The 26,616-nt window shown below is 40.5% G+C and overlaps 1 protein-coding gene across 2 annotated transcripts in view; it reads left to right on the top strand.

Annotated features, from left to right (window-relative positions):
* Window positions 1-3,785: 3,785 nt before the first annotated feature.
* Window positions 3,786-26,616, top strand: part of FRYL (FRY like transcription coactivator) — a 183,405-nt gene continuing 160,574 nt past the window's right edge. For both annotated transcript variants that reach the window (XM_064511175.1, XM_064511176.1), the window contains exons 1-2: window positions 3,786-4,077; window positions 16,036-16,241. The gene's annotated coding sequence lies outside the window, so the exon portion shown is untranslated. The remainder of the gene's footprint in view (window positions 4,078-16,035; window positions 16,242-26,616) is intronic.

The raw sequence follows: 26,616 nt of genomic DNA on the forward strand, positions 1-26,616 counted from the left end.
TCAGAAATTATGTTTTTAGGGTTGAGATTTCATGTCTTTCATCGTATGATAAAAAGTAAATTTCTGATTTGCGTGAGATCACTCTGCCTTATAACACAAATTACTTCCAACCTTCATCCCTGCCTATCACCCAGACCTACCCTAGTGGATCACTCTCCAATGCCTGAACATCAGTTATGCATCTTTTTAATAACATAACTGAAGATACTGGCCTCATCAACTAGCCATAGTTATTCATGTGACCATAGCACACTTATTTAAGCCAATTAATATCATGCTTCTTCTCAGTTGTCTTTCAGTATGTTCTAGGCGAAGATGTACAATGTTTTTTTAAAACCCGACTTTTTGTAGGGGAGGACATTTTTATGAACTCTGCACATTCCGTAAACCTGGAACTTAAGTGAAACAGGTGTCAGCCTCTCTTATTACAGAAAGTAATGATACTGAGCGATTGTTTTGCCTCTTCTCTATTCTAAAATATGCATTATGCATTAATTTTTCCTACTTCACTACCCTCAAAGCCCTTTAAACTTCTGACGGGGAAAAATAATTCAAAACACGCACCAAACAGGTGAGTTCACCTTCCTTTTAAAAATCTTACTTAGTATAGTCTGCTTCTGAGATACTTAGAGGTACTTAAAGCTTCTCTTGTTTACATATGACCATTTTTGGATAAGGACTGTAGTTGCAGGACCATATTCAGCATAGATGATAGAGCATATCAACGTCTTTGACACTTCGTTCTCTGTCTTCAAGGCTTTTTGAAGTTCACATACAGAAATAAATTTTAACAAGGACCGCTTTTCAACACCTGGTCTATTAGTACCACTTCTTTAATACTCCCTTCATCCTTCTTGCAACTGTTCAGAACTTCAGTTTAGAATTGTTCATGGCAAGGTCCTCCTCATGCATTACATAAAATCTTATCCTTGGGCAAACTTTAAGGCTAGCTTTATAACTCCTCTCTATAAATCTAATCTCTTATTGTATATTTTGTATCTCCCCACCTTTTGCTTTCACAGTAATTCCGGGTGCCATTATCCAAGAAGTTGGTAGGTGTGAAAATCAGATGTTCTCATTCACAGTCCTTTGTGAAACAAAGTGAGTGGTGAGCATTCAGAGTGCTTGAAGCTCAGGACAGTCTATGGAGAACTCACCCTATTAATTCGAGTGGTTTAAAAAATCATCTCTCAGATAAATTCTGCTCCATCACCTTGTTCAAGAGTTAGTGACAGGCTTCATACAGATCTTTCGCAAAAGACAGAATTGGCTTAACAAATAACTTTATTTTAAGAATATTACATAAGACATAACTGAAACAAGTAGATGTGTGAGAGACTTGGACTATATGCTGATCTGGTAAGGAAAGGTGGCAAAACAAGTAGTGGAAGCTTATGTGCTCTAGTACATAGCTGGAATGGTGTGGGCTTTCGGCAGGGAGGTTGTTTGTTTGTTTTTGGCCCTCTGGACAAAAGAGTAAAATATCTTTTATCTGAGCTTCTGATTCCTCAGTTGCTACCAAGAGTTAACAGGACTGCATTTGGAAAAATCACTGTCTCCCTGATGGAGGAATAACAGCGCTTCATACAAAAAAAGAGCATTGTTATAACTACTATAACTGGTGGCAAACAAACAATCAGCTATTTGCTAGAGGCATTATGGCACATCAGCAAGAACCAAGAGTGGGTGTCTTTGTAGAGCTGATAGTCAAAGCCTCAGTTAGTGAGGACTTTACCCACATTGATAACAATTGCTATTAACAATAACTGGCACTGTAATGTATTTTGTAAAGTACTTTACATACTAACTGATCCTCAGGGCTATTTTCTAAAGCAAGCAGGTAACAGTGAGGAGGAGACTCTGTTTTCCAAAGATGGTATGACTATGCATCCTGTAAGGCTCTGGTACTCAAGGTTATACCACAGCAATGGTTAGATTTTTGTTGGCAGTGAGGTTCAGCAGCTTTCATTTCAATTAAGTTTATGTACGTACATTTATTGGGAAGATCAAGCTGAGCTCCTGACTTTGAATAACTTCAAAGTCAGAAGCAACTTCTGGCATACTTTGGTGCAACAAATTGCCTAAAATTCTGTGCAAAATGTCAGTAGCAATGAATCCTACTATTCTTGTTCTATTGCCTAAGCGTTCAGAGTGTAATATAATTGTTGTAATAGAATTCACCAAATTTTTAAATCTGAAACCTCAGTTCACCGAATTTTTAATTCTACAGGAAAGAGTTAACCTGAAATATTCCTTTCAGCTACCAGTATTTCATTGTGTTCCTTTCCTGCTTTCCTGTTCCTACCAGTTTCTGCAAGTCGATGTACATTATTTATCTCAAGGGTGTGGAAACTGCAGAACACGTGAACACCAGTAGCTGGGCATGAAGGACCTTCCACCCTGCGTAATTAGGCCAGGATCGTGCGAAGGGTGTGACAGAATCTGAGCTCCTCCTAGCAGATGTTGGCGACTGCTGCACAGCACATTTGTTGCTTGCAGAAAGCGTACTACTTAATCCCGTCTGTTGTTGGATATGTTCATTATAGCACAGTACTTGCAAGACAGGCCTATATCATTTGACAGTGGAAAAAGATGATGACTTTAGGGTGATAATGGTTTGTAGTTTTTCTGTTATTTTACCATGCTTGACATGGATTTTCTTTTTAACCCTGCAGGCTCGAGGCCCTTCAGCAAAAAGTGTAGTCACTATTTTCTAGCTGCTTAAAAGTGTTAACGTTGGTACTACTTCTGTTTATGAAACTTTTGAGTTTTTATAAATACATTGTTACATTCTGCCACCTGGCCTATCACAATATCCGCGGAATTATCGGAGGTGATTATTGTGAACTCTCTCACTACCTTGCCTTTCAGGCCACGTCCCTTTTCTTATGAGAGCTCTCGTGGATTTGTGACTGTGAGAACTATGTGAAATAGAAAGTTAACTTCCAGTGGGAAAAGCAGCCAAACTGTTTGGTCTTTTCTGCGGTTGCTGGGGCAGAAGCAGAGATAGGAACCTCGCTGCGGGCCCCGTGCCCGTCCCTGTGGCGCCTGTCGGAGCCAGGGCAGCTCTGTGCAGGAAGTCCAGCGGTTTGCTTTGGTGAAACAATGTGAATAATTTCTGGCAGAAAGACAGTATGTGTGCATTTGACATGAAGCTGGCCAAGACACAAATATTTGCCCTTATTCCTTTAGGGAAAGGAAATATTTTCTGATTTTTTTCCTGTGGGTGAAATTGACACTCTAAGCAACGTCTAATTTGTTGCTTTGCAGAAATGGGGATTGCACAGCATGTTACCGCGACTTTTGCACGGTTTTAATCTTCTCAGCCTCCGTGCACCTTTCTCGGTGCTCCCCAGTCATAGCTCTGCACGGCCAGGACGTAATTTCGTTAGTTTTTGTCTTGGTGACACCGGCATTTTATTGCCTTTAAAGACAGAAATCGCTTCCCGGGGGCGGTGGGGGGCCCAGCCGCTTGCGGGCGGCGCGCCCCCGGCAGTACGTGCGCGCTCCCGGCCACTGCCAGCGCCTTAAAGCGGCAGGCGCCTCTTCTGCCCCCAGCGGCCGGCGCGGCGCGGCCCGCGGGACCTCGAGGCGCCCCGGCTGACGGGCTGGTCGCGCCGCGGAACTGGCTCCCGCCCGCCCGGGCCTATCCGTGCCGCAGGAAGCCCGCGAGCCCAGCCAATCGGGGGCTCGCGCCCCTCCTTTGCGCTCTGATTGGTGGCGGCGTGAGGCGGCCCCAGGGGCGGGGCGGGGCGGGGCCGGCAGCGCGGAGCCAACGGCGGCGCGGCGGCGGGGCGGGCGCGCGTGAGTGCCGCGGCTGAGCCCCAGTGAGCGCCAGCCGCTGCCGGGGAGCCGCGTGCCAATGGGGAGGCGGCGGGGGCGGGCGGAGCCAGCCGCACCGTCGAGTGCTCGGGGGGGCAGAGGCGCGACCGGGATAAAGCCGGAGGGGAATGTCCGCGGCTGCCTGAGTCCTTAACCGGTCCTGAGCGGCGCCGGCTGGAGGGGGCCGCGGCGGCAGTATCAGAACAGCGCGGGGAGCCCGCGGCGGCGGCAGGAGCGGCTTCGCGGTTGGGATAGGTGAGTCGGCGGGGGCGGGTCACGTTCCTCGCCGGGGGGGAGGGGAGGGGGCCGCCCGCCGCCGCTTCCCTCCCCCACCCCCCTCCCAACGGAAGCGGGGCGCCGGGGGCGGTTGCGGCCTGGCCCTGGCCCGCGCCGCTTTGTTTACAGTGGGGGGGGGGGGGCGGCAGCGCGGGCAGGTGGGGTGTGTGTCCCCCTCCCGCCCGGCTCCCCGGCCCCGCCGGGCGCGGCGCCCCCGGCCTGCCCCGGCCTCCGCGTGAGGCAGGGCGCCCTGCCTCCTCCCTTCCTTCTTCCGCCCCTTCCTCCGCTTCCCCCCGCCCGAGCGGATCCGGCCCGCTGGCCGCGACAGCGGGTCTTCCCCGCCCCGGCCGGCCCCACTCGGCGCCGGCGGCGGCCCCGCGCTGCCCCTCGCAGGCCGAGCGGGAAGCGGGCACCGGCGGGCGCCTCCCGCCCCCAGCCGTCCCGGGGCAGTGGCGGCGGGCGGCCGCCGGGGTGCCGTGTTCACCCCTCGGGAGCCGCTCTGCCCGCCGCGGCTGGTGCCGGGCTGCCCGGGGGGGGGCGGCGCGGCGCGGGCTTTGTTCGTGGCCCCGCCCCGCCGCGGCCGCTGCGCACGCACGGGGCTTCCGCGGGCTGCGCGGCCGCGGAGCGGGGCGGCCTGAGCGCGGGCAGCGCCGTTGCGCGCTGCTCCTGATGCAATCGCTGTCACGGCGGGGGCGGCAGCAGCAGCTCCGTCGGGGAGAGACCCATGCTACAGCCGCGGGGACGCGGGCGGCGCAGCTGGGTGTCGCCGAGCTCGTTACCCTCCGCTCGCACCGGCGCGGCTCGGCCCGCGCGTGCGCATCTAAATGGAGCTCGGTTCGAGGTCTTGGTGTGCAGGATAGGTATACGCTGCTCATGTAGTGCGTGGTGCTTCTTCACAGAAGTCACTTTAAAGTGCTGTCAGCACTGAACTTGAGTGTTTTACTTTGTGACATTCACTTTTACGGTCTGCCATAGATGCTACCAATGGGGCTATAACTGTTCTAGGTGACTTATTATTACTTTCCTGCGCAACTTGCAAACATTTCTTATTTTTTTGGTTACTTGATAAGTTTATCGACTGTAGTAGCTCTCAGCTACTCAGTGAACAATTGAATTTGTATGCTAGCCAGAAATCACTGGTCCAATGAGCAGGATAGCTTGAGCTAAAACCTCCTGAAGGTTCAGAGGGAGAAGATAATTTACTAATTGTAAGTTGAGCAAAAAGTGAAATTAACTATAGCTATTTAAGAAGTATTTCCCTAATATGCTGTTTCCTCAGTATACTGTTTTGATGCGTTTGCTTCTGTGTGATTGCTGTAGTACTGAGGATATGTCCTGAATACTGCAGAATATCTGTGGAAGATGGTTGAGCAAGCACTAGGAAACCACACGCTGATTCTTATCTTGTGACACTATCACAGGAAGGAAACAAACCACTTGGTAAAAATTGCATTGCAGGTTTAGTAAGTGAAGTATTTAAAGATGAGAGCAAGGTTTCTCTTTGCCAAGTTTCCTTTATCTGTGGCTTATAGAGACCAATAGTTAGTGGTACTTGATGGCTGCTGTTTTCAGTAGACAAGTGACTACCCTGGGCAAATTGCTACTATGAATGGCTTCCTTTTTTATACTCCAAAATAGATTTGGTTAAAGTCTGTACTGATTTCTGGCTGGAAGTGGTTTCCTTGGAGCAGAGTAGTGGTATGTTGCAGAAAACTGTTGCTGGGCTTAATTTTGGAGGAAAAATTGTATAATTTTTGTGTAGGATTAATCTAACATAAAAGTGAAATATTAAGCTGGTTTTATCAGCACTTCGTTTGACCAAGCTGAACCAAAGCATAGTGATAGCTGATTATCCATGTAGTACAGTATCTTTGAGGAGGGAAGTTTGAGGGTTGTAGGGCTGTCAGGTAATGCTTGAAATTGTCTTGCCCCTAGTTTTTCATGTTATTGTACTAGCATTTTCCAGTGTCATCCTCCTAGGCCTAAACACCCCAACAGTGGTTCCCAAATGTTTTTCCACTGTGTTTTTAACCTTTTGGGGGTAAAATTAATTGATATGCTGAAAGCTTTTGCTAATACAATTGAGAACTCATTGTCTGTATTTATTCTTTCTAAGAACTGAGGAAGATTATAATTAACCCCCCTTTCCCCCCAGGAGCAGGGGTTTAATTATATTATTTTCTTTCTTCAAGGAAAACGACTTGGAAAACAGGATATTCCACACTAGGAAATACTTATTTTATTTGTAGTTATATATTTCAGGGAGTTCTTATCTTGGCCTTTTTGTCTAATCACAGATATTTCATTATTGCATGGACTAAATGACTTCCCCCCCCCCCCCCCCCCCCCCAAAGTTGCTCAAGAGGCATGCAGGCAAACTTCACACTTCAGTGGGCTTGTATAATGCAGATCATGGGTATAATGTGCTTTCTCTGGCTTAGAAAACCAAAAGCTTTTTAGCAATTCCTGTCTATTTTTAAGCCGTATTCTAACAGAAACCATAGGTGTAATGCTCAAGCAATATTGTGAGAGAAAGGTAGGAAAGTATATGGGCGCATGAGTTATGTGAATTACTGTGGGATAAATTAGGTTAATAGTTTATGGTCTGTGACTACATAACTGTAGTTTTGGGCCTCTTACCAGTAGGAAATGCAAGATGGCTTATCCATCAATGGCAGAGCAGCTGACCCACTGCACGGTCTCACTGTGGTTTACCGCTTTGTCTACTTCTGCACACTTGCACTGAAACAACTTTGTGATCCTTTATGATTTTTGTATCTACAGTAATCCTCCCAAGAATAATTATGGGATGGAGAAGAGGAGTTGCAACATCTGGAATTTTTGGGTTTCACTGTTGTTCTTGTCCAGTCTCACTCCAAATCCCAGTGAATCCAAGTAATATATGTTAGCCAGATGTATTCATGTAGGGTTGGTTCTGCCTTTTTTTATTGATTAAAATGAGTTGTTCTTTCTTTCTAGTATTTAGCTCACTTACTGAAAAAATTAACTGACAAACATTAAAAATATCTATGTTGTATTATATAAACCAGCATCTTAAAAGACAGAACTATATGTTGTATTGTCCTGTCCTTCCCTTCCCTCCCCCAAATCTGTTATAATCCCTAATTCCCTCTGTCATGACCGCCTCCCAGCAAGAATGACAGAATGTGGTTTTAGGTAGATTCCAGTGACAGTGTTGGACACTTCCTGTCAAAAAGGAATAAAATAACTCAAACAAATCAAACAATAATATCTGTTCTTGATGTGGCTTGGTTTTGAGGGGACTTTTATATTCATCCCTACTTCTTGAAAATGATTTATTTTTTGCAGGCAAAAATGAAAGATGAACAAATATTTAAAAATGGATTTTAAGTTTGAGGTTTGCTTAAATGTCTAAATATTTGGTCTGATACAGTGGCCTAGTGCCCAGAAGCTCTTAGTGTAAGTTTCTGGGTTTTAATGACTTGTTCTTCCATAAGTATTCTTGCCCTTGTCAATATGAACAATGTAAGTTGCTTTTTACAGTTCATGATGATAGATAAAGTTAATCTCCTGCTTGGAATTTGCACAGATCTCCACTACTGGAGTATCTTTCTTCCAGCATTCCAGTGCCTTGACAGATGATCTGTAAGAATGTAAATGAACCATACTCTTTTTCGGAGCTGGGGCTAGATTAATCTCAAATAGTTGGCTTTTGGGTAGAATTTGTAGTAGGAGACTTCTTGAAACTTTTGACATGCACACTCTTGTGCTACTGCTGGCAGTCTTCGCTGTGGAGTCAGCACAGTGACCTGTTTTCTTCTTTCCTCTTCCCCTTCAGAAAATGGGAAAGGACTCTTGACTCAGTGTGTGTTCTTTCTCATGTAGTCTCTATTTTTATTTTTTACTGAAGTTTCGTGAGATGACAAGATACACGAAGCTTGTTTTGTTATCTTACTGTTGGAAGACTGCTTCAGACTAAAATTACTGTGATGCTTAGGAGTATTTGTAATTTTCAGATTGTATGTTAATAGCAGTTTGTGTCACTTGATATTACCAACATTATTCTTCAGCTTAAATAGTGATTCTTCTTCCTTTCTAGTGTTCGCTTATCCTCAATATATTTCTAGAGAATAATAATATGATTTTGGTAAACCAGACTCCCTTAGATGAGATGCTTTCTATTTCCTTGATCATCCTAGAGTGCCATCTTTGCCTTTTTTCTTATATGGACTAGTGTTTTTAGCATGTATGGCCAGAATTGTATTAAAGCATTCCAGAGACGGTTTCAGTGGGCTTTTCTGGAGGTCTGCTAATACTTTTAACAGAAATATTAACAGAAATATGATCCTAAGATATTTTCTTTTCCTCAGTCCTCCCAGAGTTTCTCAGGTCTGTCTTCATAAGCTGCAATTTATAACAAAAAATACTGCTTAAGTATGTTGCATCTAGTTAAATGGAACAAGAAGATACAGATCAAACACAGCATTATTTGCTGAATACAGCACCAGTGTTGCCACCAGTCCTTGTGCCTGCCAAGGTTTAGATTATGGGGGGAGAGGTGTTAGTGATATTCATGCAGAAAGTATTTGAGGAGCTAAAAGATTCTACTGGCAATGTGTGAATATGCAGGGGAGAAAAATGGAAAGCAAGATCAGACACCATTTTTTAGAGGCCAGACAGTACTAAAAAGATCTCTGTGAGAACCAGACAAGACCTGCTCTGCAATATTCAATCCCTCTTGTGTAGCCTTTCACAGGAGACTTACTGCTCTGTCTGTGTGTGTATTTTTTTTGCCACTCGTTTTTGTAGTAAGCAATGATTGTGTGCTTCTTGGGAGTCCTATTCAGTTAAGATTGTTTGGAGTAATGAAATATAATGTTGGGTATGTTTATAAAATAAGAGCTGGGGAGTGGTGAAAACTACAAATACAGATGGCTTGTTGTATTTGATTCAAAATATAGGGCTCTGGTGATTCAAGGTGCGAGATTGGAAATGAGTCCTAAAACAGAATAAAAGGAGCACAATTTTTAAAGAATTCGGTATGGGAATATTTACAGCATAAGGCTAGAGAATGTTAAGACAAAACCAGTCCTCTGGAACTTGTATTTGCAGTTGCTATTTAAATTATAATTTCATTTCTCCAGTAATGCTACACTGCAAAATGAAGAGACATCTATGTTTGTAAACACCATGCCTTAAAGGAGACTTGTGCTTAACAGTATACCTGTGCAGAGAGAGACTCACCAGACCTACCTTTTTGTGAAGAAGTTAACCATGAAAGATAGGGAGAAGTGTTCCCATTTATTTTTATCTGTCTTGCATAAGAATGGACCTTATCAACAACACTTCTGGTTTTGTGCTAAATCAAGAACTGTTATGATTCTGGCTATGACAGCTGAGCATATTAAGATCCTGCAAATTCTGTCCAATCTCAAACTAATGTAATCTTCTGGCCGACGCTGGTGAGGTTAATAGAGTGCTTTAAAACAAAAGTGGTAAGACTTCTGCCTCTGTAGGCATCATCCAAGAAAAGATGTCATCCAAAAAGCTTGAACTGCAGTTTTGTGCACCATGACTACTGCCTGGTTTATTCTCTTGAGTGGGCAGATGAGCTGGTCCTGCGATGGCCAGTGCTGTTGCAGTGACTCTCGGAGAACTTCTGGATACCCCAACTCATCCCTAGATGGAGATGGGAATGAGTCTCAGGAGAAGTGGCACTAAGGTAGAGCTTGCTGACATCTTTGCCCTGATATTGCAACTCTTCTCCTTCACTTACTGTATATGCAGAGGTCCTGCTACCCTTCTGCCTGTTCCTTCAGTTTCTGTGTACATATACCCCATGCTGATGATCCATTCATTCCACCTCTGCTTTCTCTTCTCTTTGCATATTACAGTTCTCATTTCTGCCTCCGCAGTATTTTTTTTTTCCATTTGAACCTACATGGTGGTGTCTCTTGCATATAAAACTAGAGGTAAAAGATCTTCGTTCAGATGGAGTTGATGTGTCTGTTTGGTATGTATATGCAGGTGTACGTGTGCCTACCTGCAGAATTAATAGATGAGTAACTATAGAATGAGCTGGTAAAGGTGAGAAGTAGTGGAAAGCAAGCCTGGGAACAGAAAGCTAGGTGGTTATAAGCACAGAATGAATAGAATTGACTTGGGGATGGAATTTGATAGTCTTAACCTACTGTTATGCAGATGTATTTAATTAGTGCTTTTGTATAATACTTTTGGACCTCTGCTTTGCCAGGAAAAAAAGAACCTTATTTTAAAACACTTGAGAACACTTTTCTTACTGTACCTCATGATCAAACTTTGGCATTATAGCATGTTATTCAAAATCTGTGAATGGGCCATCAGACAGGCACTGTTTATGCTTGTATTTTTGTGGTGGTAGGGCTAAATTTCAGGCCTCTTTGCCTGCACTGCACATTTATGAAAGTTCTTGATGGTTTTTTCATTGCTGAGACTTTTTTACTGTAGATGTGGTAAGTGATGATGTTTAGAGCAATGGCTGTGAGAGCTTTAGTAGGAGAGACTACGGTGTAAGAATCTAGGTGCATTATTTTAATGTTGTAGGTAGCAATACATCTGAGGGAGATGATGACTGCCATTGGTTATGGTCTGCCACTTCTCCCTAGTGCATACTAAATACAAAGAAAAAATGACCATAAATCTCAAGGTGGAGTAAGATTAGGCAAGTTGGAGTTGTACTTATTTCTTCCCTCTGAAATGTTGGTCTGTAAAGTTTATAAAGTAGTGCTGGCACGGACTTAATTTTAGGTTTTTTTCCCCCTGGGGAAGCAACAACTATTTGAGGTAGTCTTAGTATACAGGTTGCTTGTGACCTGTGGCACTAACAGAAGAGAGCTATAATTTCTCTTAATCTGTAATTCTGTGCAGATCACTTGCAGATTGGACAGTCTTGCTTTGCAGTTTCTTGAAAAACAGCCCAGAAATACTTGTTTTCCTTTGCAGAGATTTAGACCCAGTATTGTCTTAATGTCCCTTTGCAATAGCTGTTATAATGCAGCATAACTAAGGTCACTTTTTTTATTGGGCCCAAGATCAGTTCAATCTTCAGTTCTGTTACAACTGAAGAAACACTCTTCTAAACCCTGCCACCATTAGAAAAGAGGAGGGATAGGGATGGGAGGCAGAGTACATTAACACCAAGGGGAGGTATAGCTGAGAAAGTTCTGTATCACTCTGGTTTCTGAAGGCGCTGGTGTGGCATTAGTAAATTAAGTTTTTAAGAGGATTATTTGAGAGGCTTGAAGGCTCTTATGGCTTGTTGGAAATATCCACTATGCTATGACAAACACAATTTTGGTTTTCACACCTTTCTAATAGGCTGAAATGAGATTCCAAGAGAGAACAAGTTACCACCAGAATTTAAAGAATAGACAGGTTATTTGGTACTGTTCCAGCAGAGGTAATTCATGATTCACATACTTCTCATGGTCCCTTTTCCTGCTAACTAAGCAAAGGAAAGTGCAAGAATACTTATGTATTATATTTGAGTTATGGTCAAGTTACCATCAAAGCTGACTTCCAACCATCCTCTAAAGGTTTTTTTAAATCCCTCTCAACTACCAATTAGGATTATATCAGAGTCTTTTCAATTGAAGTCTGTAGGTTTATAAATGGAGAGCTATTTATAAGTCTCATGAAGGGAAATTGTTGGACCAGCATAACAAATGTTGTTCTCAGGTGCAGATGTTTGGCTGTGCTCTGAAGTGTTTGTATGACTGAGATGTATCCTTCCCTTCCTCCCCTCACCCCCAGTGGTTCACCTTAGATCTTCTTAATCCAAGATCTTCTGCCTTACTAGTGCTATATTTCATTTCCACATCTGTAATATACAAGCTGAACCTAACTCAATTTCTTGCCTCTGATCTATGTCATTTAACATCCTGTAGTTGCAGTGTCAGGTTTTAATGGAGGTTGGCAAAAAATAGGGCTTGCTCTTTTCAATGAGGGTGCTAGCTTCTCTTCTGTTTTGTGACTTCCATGCTAGACATAGTTAACTGACCTGCAGTCACCCAGCCTCACTGGTTGTGTGGGACCATGGAGCAGAAACAAAGCCGTGGCTCAGTAAGGATGTTGCAGGTGAAATCAAAAAAGTGTACTGCATGGCCTCAACTTAAATATGTGTGATCAGTAACTGTAAACTGGAACATCACCATGCACAGTTCTCGACAGCATTTAATAACATTCAGTTCATCATGTAACCATTTTTTGTTTGTGTTATAGCATATTGTTGTTATATATCTGTTAAATTATTAGTATACCTAAAACTGTTACAATGATCAAAAAGAACAAAAGACCCTTCTGTTAACTGTGTGCTGAGTTTTCATAAAGAAAGGAGACAGACCTGAATATTGGCAACCTGGAAAACTTCACTCTGGGAAGCTTCATTTCCCCCCTTCTTGTTCTTTTAAGGTCCAGTTTTATGGCATGACTAGCTTAGAATTGGTTTCTCAAATTCAAAATTGTTGTTCTTGGAGATGCCTCAAAGTTATTTTTTTTGTCACTACTAATATCCCTTGTTGGAAAGAAAAGCAATCACTGAGCTAGCTAGAATGTGGCCAAACATGCTATTGCAGAAGAAGGGGGTCGGAGGAATGGGGCAGCCCCTAAAAATAAGTAAATAAAAAAATAAAAAACCCCACAACTTTCAGTTTGTTGGTAGCATCCCTAATATAGGGGAAGAGTTGCTTACTTGATCTTGAATGTGGTCAATGTATTGTATGATAAAACTGGGGTGTGGCTATAGTGGGTTTTTGTCCCTTTTTTAAGGGATGGTAGTCACGAGCCTTGAGCTGGAATCTGGGTGTACCTTGCCCTGCTCTTCTGCCGTATAGCCTGATGGGTTTCTCCAGTGCATGGACTCTTACAGCATATACTGTAACTTCAGGGGTGGGGATGGGGGAGAAGTGACAGAGGACCAGGGATCACGAGGAGTAGTGTGTGATGTTAGGAGTGTAAGGATACTGAGTTATTCAGCCAAGCACTTCAGCAAAATGCTGAAGGTACAGGTCAGCCAAATATTTAAGCAACTATGAAGCCATTCTGTAAGTGTCTGCTGCTAAGCTGGTTGTTCAGTTATTTATCATTGTTTTTATTACTGTCTTTAAAAACTAGTATCATTCATTTTTGCCTTTCTTCTACTTCTCCAAAAGCAAATACAGTGTATTGAAGCTTGCATAGAGGCTAAAGCATGGAATACACTACTTCTAGCAATTGGGTAATAACATTAGTGTTTCTCTTATGAGGTATCATGCTGTTAAGTCTTTTGGATCTGTACCTATAAAAGACCCTGATTTGGTGTGTTATACATATCTTCTTATACCTAGGTATTGGCACTTTGTTTTTCTGTAATGTTGTTGTTAATCCCATTTCCTGAAGTTAGAGGAAATGGTCTTCTGTACTAACATCTCCTTGACTTAGCAGTGGCAAAACTGTGCTTTTGTGGGAAATCTAGCTGCTGCTCAAAAGGTAAAGTTCAGTTTTGCACTATAGCCAGCATTATACCACCAACTTGAAAATAACTTTGTGATAGAAGAAACTTGAGGCTTGTGTAAATTTTTTTTATTGTTCAACATAACAAAAATTGTGTATTATTTAACAGCTAGGGCAGGTTTGAGGTTAGCTGGACTTTTACCTGTTTTCCATATCTTTAAGAAGCAATTCTAGGATGTTAAAGCAATCTTGAATTTTTTAGGTATGAAACCTTGGGGCTAGCAGCACTGTCCTTTGAATTTTGTTAAACCTTATGATTGCTAGCCTCTTATACTTTGAACTGTAACTCTGTTATGTAGTTTTGTGGTATTCTTCACAGCTTTTCATAAATAAGCCTTTCATAGGGGTGAACCTCAAACACTTTCTCTTGAATGTTGCCTTTGACTTCCAAATCTGATAAAGAACAGTTACATTTTAACTTAGAAGTTGTAATCTCCATTTAGGAAATGAAGCCAAATGAACTTCCCTCTAGTGATATGCTGTAGTTACTGTAAGCTTCATTCACAATTGCTGGAGACTTTCAACCTTCCTGCTACCTTTACCAATGCCTTTTTTCCTTGGTTGGACTTTTCTGGACTGGTTCATTCTGTAGGAGACCTTATAGCTTCTAATCCTAATGATCAATGAAGTACTTGATGTAAAACTTCGTTTTGCTTTTGTCAGTAAGGACTTTTGCTGTGCCTGAAGTTCTAGACAGCACTTGCAATTTGATTATTGCTCCGTATGTACAGCAGAATAAACTTGAACACCAAGTGAGTTTTTGTATGCCTTTCTCTCTCCCCAGGTCTTTCCAAACATTCTGTCAACTGAACTGAAATTTCAGTGTCCTGTCCTAATGCTCTGACACATTTGCTTGCCTAGTTAGTTTTCAGTTCAATTTTTTTCTTCCATTGAGCAGCTGGGCTATTGGGTAGTGTGATGGAAAATATTGAATGAACAATGGTGAAGAATGAGGATGTGTGAGAAGCATAGGCTATTTCTGTATGCGTTTGCTCCAGACACAATGAGAAAAGAAATCTCTAGACTGGAAGAATGGAGGAGGTATCTATGAATGTACATTTTACTTGAGAAAGTGGACTAAAATATTGGCATAAGTCATGGTAAATGTCTGTTTGTTGCTTTTAATAAAACTGAAAGAATATTCATGCCACATTTCAATTTCCTTAAAATACTGTTCACCTGCTCATTTCCAGACTGGAGTGGATGTAAGCTTTTGCAAGAGTTGCATTAAATGTGTGAGGGTTTTTTGTCTTGTTCCCCATTTCTTCTTTTTTAAAGAACAGTGCAGTTTATTAATGTAGTCAGGATGAAAGGGCCATACATTTGTGCTGCATAGAAAACATGTTGCAGTATCTTGGCCTAATTTGTCTGAAGAAGAAAAGTGATGCTTATCTGATGCACCGTACTGTGGACTTAAACACTTTCATTAGACTTGGAATTTAGCATGTCTTTAAATGTTTTACTTTATAACTAGCTACCCCTTTAAAAATCTTGACTTCCACTTCCACAGAATTATATTGTATGTTACCAATATAGATAACCTGTCAGCTTGCTTCCAGTGTTACAAAACTTACCCCCCCCCCCCCCGAAAACTAGTACATTCTTGTTATGTCACAGCACTGATAGTCATGCTCTGTGTACAGGTCTGTTTGTGTCCGCAATCTTTCAGGCCATGATTTAAAGAAATATACATTTTCATAGAAGCTAAATGATCAAGTGTTGTGGATTGCTGCTTCACGTTGAGACTTGAATTGTTAAAAGCAGTTAAAAATGCTTGATCTGCCTCTGGGGTACAATTAAGAAAAATACTAAAGTGCTTTTGCTGTTGTTTGGTATAGGAGAACAAAAAGAAATTTCACAGCTTAGGCAAGTTGCGACAAGTATGCAACTTGCATACAAACTTCTGTTGTTGTAAAGGAATCTCCAGAAGCTCTGAGGCTGAAGTTTGGGGCTTTGTTAAGGAGGCACAGTTGAAGTACTGCTTGCTTCTTTTTCTGATCACATCCTAGTGCCAGCCGGGTAATTAAGTGTTGTTTTTGACAAAAATCAGAAAAGAAGGAAAAGGACTAACGTCAAGAATATTGATTCAGAGAGTTTTGTGTTTGGGAGAGATTGTATTTATGATTAACAAAGTATGTTCATAACTATAGTTAAAACCCTGTACATAAAGGATGAACGTACATAAAGTGCACAATATGCTTGTGAGAAGCTAGTTTCTACTTCATTGTCAATTCCAATCTCCTTTTCTTGAAGAAAACTTGAATTACTAACCTGAGTAAAATAACAATTTTGAAGACTTTATAATCTAATTTTTTATTGTTTATGTCTTCTCAATTAAAAGATTTAGAGTATTAAAATGGAAAATGTTGACTTTCCAGTGAGTATATGTTTAATGTTTGACTATGTTTTTCTCCTTTTTCCTTTCAGCCTTTTATACTTCACTCGTCAGTACCGTGTTTGGAGATCTTTTTCTGGTATTTGGCTCCATACCAACTGAATCGTAGCTGTTTACATCTTTGTCTACTCTCGCATCTCAAAGCACAAGTTGGACTCTGTGTGGAAAATGTCTTGATGGACCCATCCTAAGTGCAGTATGCTAACAGCTCATGGTGGTTAACAATGGCTTCTAAGTGGTAAGACTCTTAAGAATTTTTCAGAATAAAACAAATTATATTTTCATTTATTCAAGTGACTGTTTTTGCTTAGGTAACTTTCATCTGTAGTGTAGTGTTAACACGCATGCACTTTGGGACTACTTCTTCAGATATCCATTATCTGAATGGAAGTGAGTCTCTACTGTGTTAAATCAAATATTCTTATGTCTTTGTATAGTATCTGGAAGTGGCCAAAAGTGAATGCTTAAGAAAGAGCATAAGAATAGGGAAAGTGGTCTCCCAACTTCAGTCATGTGTGACTTGGGGTCTTTGCAAGCCAGATGCCATTCCTGTATGTTTAGTAATTCTCAAAGGATTTCTCTTCCATGAACTTGTGTGCTCAATGGAAATCAGACTTCTTCATGCTAATAGTGTTTTCTTACAATGCATGGGCAGGTGTCTGTGCTCTGTCCTCTTGTGGATGAAGCCAGGTACTGCAGCTAATTTTGCAAAGGCAGCACAGCTCCTTAGGCAGATTCCTTTTCTTTTATTGCCTTTCACATAAGGATTCTGTCTGAATCAGATTGAGCTGTATTGATGTCAAGCACAGGGAAATTGTTATGGATAAAGTACTTTTGATTTGAAGTGGATAGATCTAACTAATTCAATATCTAAACTCTCCTTTTAAAATAATGCAATGTATTGCTTTTCCCTGTAGTCAAGTAGTAAAACTGTTAGACTGTGTTTTCTTTTGTCCTTTGAGAACAGAAAGCATATTGGCATGACAGGAAAAAAAATCCTTGAAGTGCAGCTGTTTCTACAGTATTTGTTCAATGGACTTGCATATTCAGGCCATTAAATAGTCTATAATGTTTCTCAGCATCGCTCTCACTTCCTTTATTATACTGTTTTATGTATTATTTAGAAGAGAAGTATGAAATCTTGAATATATTGCCTTTTTGATGATCTCCAGTGTCACACCCCTGCTGCTTGCCTCTGTCACTCATTTGTTTCTAGTCAGATAATAACATGCCCACTTACTTCACTTTCTTCTGTTAGAATTTTGTACTGTAATTATTTCCGGAGCTACATCTTCCTCTTAAAAGATAACAAAGTTGTTGCTACAGAGATTAAATGAAGCCTATCTTGAGCATCTTTATCTTTGATGCTTAAGGAGGGCAAAAGTACACTTCTATTCATTGAAGCGGGAATTCCAGATCAGTCTTAAGTGTTCTTCTTAAAACAAACAAACAAAACCCCCAAAAAACCAAAGATGGGGTGGGGACTTGAGGACATTAGTATCATTTTTACTGTAACTTGTTCTCTGGTGGTATTTATCTTCGCTTGGAAAACTTGGATTAATTTTGATTTATCCTGGAGAAATTATTCATTTGTCTTATCTAAAGATTTATAAGGAAGATAATATAAGAAAAAGGCATTATGGGGAACTTATGGAAATTCCTTTAATACCAGTTATTCTCATTAAGCAAATGTGAACTGAGGTGCTGTGTCTTAGAACAACAGTTTTTTGAGCATGGATCTACAGTCTTTCAATGAGACAAATCTCAGGTTGTAGTACTCTGACCTTTTAGAAATTAACATCAGAAGGGTGTGAATTCTTCCTTAATAGTAAGTACTTAGAAAAAACATTGTTCTGGTGTAGAGCAGCAGAGAAGAGGGGTTGGTGAGTTTTATTTACCTGCCATGTTATGTTTACCACTTCCATTAAAAAGAGAAGCTTACTTTATTTAGCTCATGCTATTTTTGAATTAAGTACAAAGGTTATTACTTACATCATCTTTGAGACCAGCTTCACATATAGCACAATCTATATGACTTCCCTAAATGCCCTCATATTTAGATATATCTAAAGCATATCTTCTAGGGGAAAAATCATCTTGATGTAAAAAGAGTAACTTCTTCAGTTATTAAAATTACTGTCTGCTGCTAAAACTGAAAGGATATTCAGTATTACTTTAGCTGATGGGGCCATTCAGTTCTGGAATCACAAAGTAGTACACTTGCAACTTATTATGCTGATGTTTGACTAGGGTATTTGTACATGAGCAGGTAATTTCCCCCCTCCATAGCTATTCACTTGAACTGTATCACTTGTTAAGAGTTGAGTAGCAAAATTTTTAGACTATTTTTTTTAAGTAAACAGTTCTTTATTCCATTTTCTGTGGGTTTTTTTTTTTAAACAAAACATTCACATTTATTATCGACTGATATTCTTTGTTAGCAAGTTACTACATTTTAAAGAAGTTATGTTAGATGTGAAGAGTTTCGGCTTACTAGCTAAATAGAGCATCTGGAAACTATGTTTTAGTCCAGCATCCGCAGCAGGTACAGGCAGGCTAGTTTTAAACTACAGGAATGTTGACTTCAGTCTGGCCATGATGCTGTGAGGTTTCAGTTTGGGACTGGCAGTTAATCCAGGTAAGTATGCTTGGAGTGAGTCCTACTTTGTTAGCACATAATGGTGCAAAAGTTAGCTCGGATATGTGTATCTGAGCTGTGGTTGTCTTCTGGATTGTCAGATGGACAGAATTTATGATATGTTTTGAAGTATTAAATGTTTTAAAAGGCAGCATCTTTCCTGTGTTCTGTGGGGGTGAGGCTGCATTTCATAGGGCACAGCCAGTCTTGGCAGCGTGCTTCAGCTGCATCCAGGGCTGTGACTTGGAACTCCATCCTCAGGTCTTGTGAGGTGTTGACTGGGCTGCAAAGCTGTACCAGTCATATGCTTAGATGAATAGAGCAGTGCTCAGATTACTGTTTGTCAGCACTTACCTAATAGTACTCTTTGTAAGGTTATCACAAGACTTCTGGAAGTATAAGGTATGCCTGCACAAAAAACCTAAGCTACATTTAGCTATGCTGTCCATTTAATACTTTTCATTTGGTACTGTTAACTCAAGTTCTCATCTTTCTCAGATGCTTAAATTGTTTTTGACCTTAAAAATGGAGGAACTAAAACCATTAAAGTATGTTTCTGTCCTGCTGAATAGCATGGGAAAATATTCAGGACACAGATATGGTCCCAACTTTTTTTTTTTTTTTTTTTTTTTTTTATTCTAATGTGTTTTGGGTCTATTTTCAAAAAAGCAAAGTCTGTTACTTTTTATCATTTTGATACGTGGTTTCTGTAGAAATGTTAAGCTTGCAGTTCAGTTAGTTGTGCTGTATAGTGAGTTCAGATGATGTGCATGGGGAAAAAATAAAAAAACCTTTTAAAGAAAAAAAAAATTGTTGTGCTAGTTCAGATACACTAATCCAGAACTGAAGAATATTTTTTTGGTCTTCTGGTAAAGAAGTGTTTGAATTTTAATAATAAAGACTTTTTGCCTGAAACATTCTTTAACTCTCTTTATTCTGGATGTGTCAATTGGGTTGTGATTCCTATTCAGCCATGGCTGAACTGGGGTAGCTAATGAATATTGGGCTAATTGGAGTTAATTGGTGTGCTGAACATATGTACTTACACCTGTAATATGAAAAACATTAATGGTATATGTATGAATGGGTATTGGAGTATTATAAGTATAGAATCATAGGAAAATCCAGGTTGGAAGGGACCTTGAGAGGTTTCTAGTCCAACCCCAGCTCAAGCAGGGCCAGCTGTGAGATCAGACTGAGTTGCTCAGGACTCTATCCAGTCAGATCTTGAAAACCTCCAAGGATGACAGCTGCTCTAGGCAACCTGCTCCAGTACTTGACTGCCCTCATAGCAGGGAAGGGGGTTCCTCCCTTATATTCAGTTGGAACCTTTCTTGTTTCAATTTATGGCTATTGTCTCTTGTTCTTCCACCATGTGCCACTGTGAAGAGCCTATAGCTCTGTCATCTTTGTAACATCCTCATGGGTACTAGACCACTGCCATTTGATCCCCTGAAACTCTCTCTTCAAGCTGAAAAAACCTGGTTCTCTCAAGCTTCTCATAGGACAAGTACTCCAGCCCCTCACCATCTTAGTGGCTCTCTGGTCACCTGACTCCACTGATCAACAGCTTTATTGTATTTGGGGATTCCAAAACTGGATGCAATATTTTAGGTATGGTCTAATAAGTCCCTTGATAGTTTCTGCTGGCTATGCTCCTGTTAATACAGCCCAGGATGTCACTGATCTTGTTTGCTGCCAGGGTAACACTGCTGACTCATGTTCATCATTCTGTCTACCCAGTCCTTCATGTCTCTTTCAACAGAGCTGCTCCCAGGCCTTTATTATTGCAAGGGGTTCTTCCTTCCCAAGTACAGGACTTTGTATTTGGCCTTGTTGAATTTCATAAGGTTCCTATCAGTCCATTCCTCCAGCCTGTCTAGGTTCCTCTGGCAGTCAAGCCCTTGAGTGTATTGACTGATTCCCCCCATTCCCCAGTTTGTCATCTGAAAACTTCGCAAAAGTGCACTTAGTTGCTAATTCCAGATCACTGATAAATATGTTGTACTGGGCAGTTCCCAGTATGTATACCAGCCTACTCTATTTCTTTCCAGCCCCTAGGTAGAGCAGGACACATCAACCATTAAAGGCTACCCTGTGAACATAACCATCCAATCATTTTTTTTAATGCCGCCAGTGGTCTGCTTGTTCAGACTGTAATGTACTAATCTGCATACAAGAATATTGTGGGAGACAGTTTTGAAAGCCTTGCTAAAGGTGAGGTAAATAACATCCACTGTGTTCCTATTTTCTGCAAATCCAGTCATTTTTTTCCACAGAAAGCAATCAAATCCTGTCATCTTTTAAATCACCCTTAATTAACTCCCAATCACCTTCTCCTTCATATGCTCAGAAAGGTGTTTCAAGAGGACCCACTTTTTTTTGTTTTCCTGGGTACCAAAGTGAGGCTGACCAGCTTTTAGTTTACTGAATTGTCATTTGGGCCTTTTTCTTGAAGATGGGTACAACATTTGCATTTCTCCAGGTTTTGGGGAGCTCCCTTGGTCTCTATGACCTGTCAAAGATGATAGAGTGGCCTTGCAGTGTCATCAGCCAGCTCCATCAGCACCCTGTAACCCATCTGGTCCCAGCAATGTCTATGGGTCAGGTTGTCACAAGCAGTCCCTGACTCGATCTACATCCACTGCTGGTAGTTCTTCCACTCACTGAACCCTGTGTCTAAGCACGGAGGCCTGGGAGACAAAAAGGCCTGAGGTGAAGAGACCAAGTATCTTGGCCTTGTTCCTGTCTGCTGTCACTGAGTCACCAGCCTCATTCAGCAATAGGCCCACATTTTCCTTATTTGCCCCTTACTACTAATGTGGGAGTAGAAAGTGCGCCTCTTGCCCTTTTTGTTCCTTGCAAATGTCAACTTTAATTGTGCTTTGGTTTTCTGAACATCATCCCTACATGCCTGGGTAATGGTTCTAAATACTTCCTTTGTAGTCTGTCCCTGCTTCCATCTCCTGTACACCACCTTTTTACAGTGTGTATGTATATACCTATTTGCATATATGTATGATTCTAAATGCATGATCCAATCTGTGTTACATATCAATAGTATCTAGCTTACTCCAGTAGTATACAGTTTAGTTACACTTGGTTTAATCTAAATTAAATTGGCATCTATGCACAAAAAAAATGGTTTCCTTTTAACATGCTGGCTGTCATTTCCCAGCAACTGTGATCATTAGGAATGTTTTACCAAACTTCTTTCTTGGGCATTTGTCTTTCTGGCTGAGTGAACACTACACACTAGTCTGCAAATAGTGGTCAAGTAGAAGTTCCCACAACTTTCTCTGGTGCTAAGGCAACTATATTACATACATCTGTTCCATGTAGATGCACGTCGTCTAAACCCAACTGAGTAACGTAAATTTGCTTGCTTCTTGTGTACTATAACACTGTTAGAAATTAAAGAGGAAAGTCTGGTGAAATACTCCTGCCTTCTAAGCTAATAAGGTTTTTTTTTTTTTTTTTTTTTTTTTTTTGGACTTACTCTGTAGAAGAACTATTTTTATTTGTGTTAGTGTTCATTGTGGTACTACAAAATGACTGAGCTGTTTTGGAATGTTAATTTTTTGTATGTGTGTGGGTCTGAAACTATGTACTTGACTGAACTGGTGAGCAAAACAGTATGTAATATCTGAATAGGCTGATCACTTAGCTCTGAGATTTTTTTCAGAGCTAGATTTTATTAGAAATCTGAGCAGGACAGCTTATACTAAACTCAACCAGAGATCATGCAAAGATATTCTGGAATACACTTCTGGCCCAGCAACAGGACAAGAAGCAACGGGCACAAACTGAAACACAGGCAGTTCCATCTGAATATGAGGAAAAACTTATTTACTGTGAGGGTGACAGAGCACTGGAACAGGTTACCCAGAGAGGTTGTGGAGCCTCCTTCTCTGGAGATATTCACAGCCCGCCTGGATGTGATCCTGTGGAATGTGCTGTGCTCTAGGTGACCCTGCTTGAGCAGGGGGGTTGGACTAGATGGTCTCCAGAGGTCCCTTCCAACCTCAACCATTCTGTGATTCTGTGGAGTTACAGAACTGTTAAAAGATTGTCTGGAAAAAACCTAGGTTCTGAATTGACAAAAGGAGTCTTGAGACCCAAGGGTTTTCAGTGTATGTGATTGCAGTGATTACATGACTATGTCTTGGGATAAGAGGAAATCAGTAGTGACTAATAGAAAAACTATATCTTGTATTTTTTTAAGTGTGAGAACTATTCTGTTCTTTTCTGTGTTCTGTATATCAGTACTGTGGTCCTGAAAATCATGAATAAAAGATCTGGATGTAAATAACCCTTAATTTAAATAAATACTGTCTCTAATCTGAGAAGTGATTACTTAGAATAGGCTGCTGTGGTTTCATGATACTCTTTTTATCCCTGAACTGATTTCCTGGTGAAATGACAACAGAAGGTCTGCAAATGAACTTCCTCTCATTCCTCTAAAATTGTCTGGGACATCAGTTAGGACAAAAAGCCTATTCCTGTGTGTAAATGCTATTGCTAAGTATTATTCAGAACAATTAATGTACCTGTTTATGTATTAGAAGTGTTTTTGCAGATGTTACACTTAAGTTTGGCTAGACTTTTTTTTTTTTTTTCCTTTTTTCTTCTTCTGTTATAACTAAGGAAGTACAGGACCATCAAGATGAAGAAAAATTTAGAACAACGCTTGGTTTTGTAATGCTCTTCTCAACAATTTCATTAGTTGCGTCTATAAAATTTTAAGGTGCATATTGGGGAAACAAAAACATTTACATTCTATTTTATATTACAAAATTCTTGCTAAGATGTATTTTGTATTCGATGTGGTTTAGTGGTCTTCACCCACTTTTGCTTTTTTTGTTTGGGTTTTTTTTCCTCTTGCATTCAAGTATTAGTTCTTACTCTGCTGCCTCGCTACCGATACGTTTTTTTTTCCTGCTGCAGAGCTTTGTAGAACAGCTTACTTGCAATAACAAATGACTCTCAGAATGCCTAACACTTGATGCCTCATGTTGTTCAAATAATGTGGAACATCCGATTTGCATCTGCAAGAAAACAGAAGATGATAATGCTAATAGGGACACAGAAGAGCTGCTCAGTCTTCAGAGTGGGAAAGCTCTGTGTGTGCGTGTGTGGGACTAGAAAGAAAAACTGTCAAAACTGTCTCACAGCTTTGCAGTTCAACAGGATTCTGTGGTTTGGGGTTTTTTTTTGTGCTGCTGAGAAGACTAGAATGTTAGAGTTCTTCTGTAGCAGTATCCAAAAGTCATTCCCCATTTTCCAACTTTTTGTAAATCTTTTTCCTTTGGAATGTATTTTATGTCCTGGAGCTATGCATCTTTGTCATGAATGATGATTTTGGAGTTTCATAAAGATTTCTTTATGATGATATATTTGTTTAAATAATCCCCTTGCATATTAAATTAATAGTGTAGAACACTATCAGCAGTGTGTGTTAATACCGAAAATGAAATACATCTGGCTTTCAAAACTGCTTGAACAATTGTGGATTTCTTCTAGAGACAAGTCTGCTGGAAAGACTGCATCAGTGAGAAGATAGTGGAGAAAGAAGCTGTCTTCTAACTCTGTAGTCCTTGCAGCTCTGAAATTCATGCTACGTATCATATGCAGCTTAAAATCTTATTTTTAATACAAGTTTTGGTCAAATGATGATTTTGTTATTGGTTATGGAGATGCTGCTGTTCTTCTTATGAAGCCAGCAATTGTTCTTAAAAAGAGTTATCTTGGAGAGATGCTTAATTCAAAAGAAACAGTAACTTCTTTATCAGGAAGTAGGCTAACTGCTTAGTTTATAAGTTTTAAGGAAGAAGAACTTTGTTACAGTTAAAATCTTTGATAATGTGCATCTGTATAAAGGAAACAAAACAGAAATCTCCAGGGAACTGGAAAATGCCTATCCCTTGGCTAGTAGCCAACTCATACATATGGTATGCCTTTATACCAAACAAATACTTTACCCTGAAGACGGGGAGACAACGATAGACACTTTGTCAGAGGTTTGGGAAAAGCACAAGTGCTGCAGCTGCCTCTGATACTTCCTACTCAGTTGTATAGCTTTCCCGTGGAAACATTTGTTCTTCTCGGCTGTGCTCCTGCACAGCGTGGTGTGAAACATCTTGCCTTTCTTTGCCTAGAGGCACTTCACATTTACGGTGCACTGTTGGCCTTGGTGGAGTTCTCAGCTCTGCTATCTGCCTCAACTTTTTCTAGTTAATATTTCTGGCTTGGAAATGGCACCTTTTACCAAGTGCAGTAGCTCTGCCTCTGATGCAGGCAATACAGTAACAAACTGGGACATAGTGTCCCCTCACGTGATTCTTTGATTTGAGGCATGCTATAAAGGGCGCAGGGACTCGGGCTAAAATGTACAGCAGCATCACGGAAGGAATAACAGCTTTGCGAGAGAAAAGGGCCCCTTTGTGTTTATGGTTTACTTAGCTACTATTCATAACTTTAACCACCTTTAATCAGCTCTTCTGTGCAAATTGATGTAAGATAAATCCTAGCAGACAAAAGGACAGGCTTGACTTCTGTGTTTGTATCCATTTGTACATAGGCAGCTGACTTAAAACAGTCACTATACTACAAGCTGACCTGTGCATGTTTAAAAAAAAAAAAAAAAAAGTGTATATGTTGAACCATCTTTAGAGAATTTTGTTTAATGCAGCAGATTAATTTGAAAAGAATGGATATATTTGAAAATGAGCTATTAAGAAATGGAAGGCTGTAAATTTGTTTAGCAGTATCTTCCTTAAGAAGGAAATAATTCTTTTTTTTTTTTTTTAAAAGAGCCCTCCTGTCTTTCACTATGAAAATTGAAAGTCTTTTACTGTTATTCCATTTAGAAGGCTATGGGTAAGCAAAGAAAGCTGTTTTTCTTTATTTTTTCTACTCTAATCAGATGACTGGAATGTCAGTTTTCCTTTAAATAAAGGAATTGTAGCCTACTCTGATGATCGTGCTCAGCCGATATATCCTTTGAGTCAAATGTCTGCCTGTTTGCCTTTTTTCTGTTCTTCAGACTGATTTTTTATGCTTCCTGTAGAAACAGGCTTATTCTCACCTTCAGATAGGTGTAATAGACCAATTATCTTTCCAATCCAGAAAAAGAAAAATTTCCCAAATTCTTTCATAATATGAGCTAGTCTGATATATATATATATTTTTTTCTTGGTATTAGAAATGAGAATTCCCCTGCTGAATCTGAGGATGTGTTTTAGTTAAATGTACACTATCATTGTTATTATATAATCTTTTTTTTTTTTCCAAGTTGTCATCCATGATATGTCCATCTGTTCTAGAGATGTGTTTTGATTTGTGGTATGTGGAAAGAGCTAATATTTCGAGGTGCTCCCTGAGCCTTTCTGTTGCCCCTGGTCATTGCCAGAATGTCTGAGTAGTGGAGTTTCTGTGAAGGAGCAATACCTTTGCCTCAAAGGCTGCCTTTAAGGTCTGTTCACCCTGCTTCTGAGGCCACACAGTTAGTGTGTTGTGTATTGTTTCTTTATTATTATTATTCTTTTAACTTTTGCATGGTCCTATTTTTTATTGTCCTACAAATTTCTAAACTTTACTTTGATAATACAGCTGATTTTAGCAAACAAAACCTGCATGGCTATGCACTTAAATGTGCTGTATATGATAAAAATGGAAACTTTCTCTTGGGTGGCTCAAAAATTTGTTTTAGGTTCCTTCTTTTTTCCCCACATGTTTGTTTACTTAGTGACTTTAGTGTACTGAGGATATTCTAGCAGTGCTTTTAGCAACTGTATTTGTTTATTTGCTAGTAATCCAATATTGATAGATTTTTGTTAAGCTTCTCTTTTTCTTCCTGCCTATTAGAAACAATTTTAGACTGTAATTTAGTGCCTACGTTATAGCAGAATCTCTCTTCCTCTTAGTTCTCTGGTAGGTTTCCATATAGGCAAAGTAAATGAGATTTCACCCAACA

This window comes from Dromaius novaehollandiae, chromosome 4, assembly GCF_036370855.1.
Source record: "Dromaius novaehollandiae isolate bDroNov1 chromosome 4, bDroNov1.hap1, whole genome shotgun sequence".
Lineage (NCBI taxonomy): Eukaryota > Metazoa > Chordata > Aves > Casuariiformes > Dromaiidae > Dromaius > Dromaius novaehollandiae.